Genomic DNA, 2,275 nt, shown 5'->3' on the forward strand with positions numbered 1-2,275 from the left:
CGACAGTGAGAGGCCTGCGCACCGCGATGAAGAGTGGCCCCGGCTTGCCACAACTAGAGAAAGCCCTCACACAGAAACGAAGACCCAACACAGCAAAAATAAATAAATTAATTAATAAACTCCTACCCCCAACATCTTCTTTAAAAAAATATATATATTTTTTGATAATAGATCACTGCTCTTTTTGACTTGTAATTAAGAAGGCATTCAAATAGCACAGTGGCATTTCCATAGGAAAATGCCTAGGACTGAGCTGTCAGGGGAAGCAGCTGGACCTAGTTGAGCAGAGAGGACCCATGGCTGAACACTTTAAAGAAGCAAGTAAATGTATGGTTTGCCTGACTTATCTTGAAAACCGCATGTACCTGAAATGTGAATATGTCTGCTGCTTCCAGTGCTTCGATTCACTGCAGAAGGAGCCTGATGGGGAGGGTTTATTGTGCCCCAACTGCTCTGTGGTCTCAAAAAGAATGACCTCAGGTGTGCTCTCAAGCTCTGAGCTCTGGTTTCAAAGGTTAAGGAGTCAGGGCTCCAGCTGAGAGCTGTCCTCCAGATGAACCCAAGGATGCGGAAGTTCCAAGTGGATGTGACCTTGGATGTTGACACAGCCAACAAGTACCTCATCATTTCTGAGGACCTGAAAACTGTCTGTTGTGGGTTTTTCAAGCAGAAGAAAAGGTCCTGACCTGAGAGATTCAACCATACAACTTGTGTCCTGGGATTCCCTCTGTTCACCTCTGGCCGCCCTTACTGGGAGGTGGACGTGGGGTCCAGCCAAGAATGGGATGTGGGCATTTGGAAAGAATCTGTGCATCGACAAGGGAAGACTCAATTGACTCCAGATCTTGGCTTCTGGACTGTGAGCTTGAGAAATGGAGATGTCTTCTCTGCCCACACTGTGCCTTCTGCTGTCCTCAAAGAATGGTTCTTTCTGGCAATAACTGCCCAGAACACAAGGACAGGGTGATGGTCCAATGAGAGACTCAAGGAGAGAGATCTGTGTGTGTCTTAGAACAAATTATGATCTCCTTACAGAGTCATGTAGACACAACAGAGACCTGAGGATTTTGAGGAAGGAAACACTGGCTTCAAAGGAGCTATTTTCCAGTTTAAACAGACCTGAGACCATAAATATCAAGGGTTGTGGAACTTAATCTCAGGGGAAAGTCCAGCCTTCGGATGGTGTGCTAATGATCAGGGTGAAGAGACTTTGGAACAGTTTGGAAAAGTGAGACCATGAAGGAAAACGCCCAACGGGAAACACAGTGAAGGGAGCCCCTGGTGCACTTTGAGTGTCCCCTCCCCCCAGTTATGACTTTCGTTCTAAACCTGGATTCTCCAACTGGGAGCATAAAACACTTTCTGTGCCCTCTGCTCAGCTGCTCATGTAGATCTTCTCAATAATTGCCAGGAGTTGTTGCTAATCCAGACATGGATGAGGGTGATTTGCACTGGGCATAAGATTTGCTCCTCATTGGAGATGCCCCAGACTCTCCATGCAGGCAGTGTCACCTATACTACAGATGATGTGATAATGGCACCTCTGTGGGGAGATGAGGTCCGGGGACCCTGTCCCTATAACTGTGGCCCATCCTGATTGACACTTCCCTGTACAAAGCTCTGGAGCCAAGTCCAGGCAGGTGAATGCTTCCTTCTGTTCAACCTCAGGGCAGAAAACAGGAGAGAAGGGCTCCCCAGCAGGAGAGGAACTCAGAGCTGTGTTGGCACCATTAGGCAGGACAGGTACTCACCCTGCCTTGTCCTGAGCTGCCCCATTCATGCCCTGGCTGGACAGGTAGAAGGTGGGAATGTTCTGGGCTGTGTATCTGAGTGGGACCAGACCCATGAGGTTCACTGCAAATCCCTGTGCCCTGGAGTCTCTGACAAAGATGGAAAGAGGGATGGGATCACTGTGGAATCTGTGATGACCCTTTTATGGCCAGAGTCACTGAGCTTCTCAATCATGTAAAAAAGGGTCTACTGATTTTTTAGGACCTAACATATTAGGGTTGGGTGTACAATTTCTGCCAAGATATTCTGTCACCATTCTGGGTGTTCTTAAGTGGTGTGTGTAGGCGTTGCTCATATTTTTATCTAATTGAATGGGGAAATGCCTCATTGTCCTACTTTAACCTGGAGCAAGAGGAGGAAGAGAAAAGAGTTTGTAGTGAGATGAAATCCAGTTAATTGTCTAGTTTGCCAAAATGGTGTGAATGTTGGAAAATAACCAGTGTATGACCTATTTTAAAAACTGGAAATAGGATTAGAATAATGC

At 46.7% G+C, this 2,275-nt stretch overlaps 1 pseudogene across 1 annotated transcript; it reads left to right on the top strand.

The window, feature by feature from the left end:
* The first annotated feature begins 296 nt into the window (after window positions 1–296).
* Window positions 297–967, top strand: LOC309966295 (ret finger protein-like 4A-like protein 1; annotated as a pseudogene). The gene has a single exon. The product of its transcript is annotated as a ret finger protein-like 4A-like protein 1 (transcript).
* Window positions 968–2,275: the final 1,308 nt, after the last annotated feature.

Source organism: Leucopleurus acutus (assembly GCF_964270905.1).
Source record: "Leucopleurus acutus genome assembly, chromosome: 9".
Classification (NCBI taxonomy): Eukaryota; Metazoa; Chordata; class Mammalia; order Artiodactyla; family Delphinidae; genus Leucopleurus; species Leucopleurus acutus.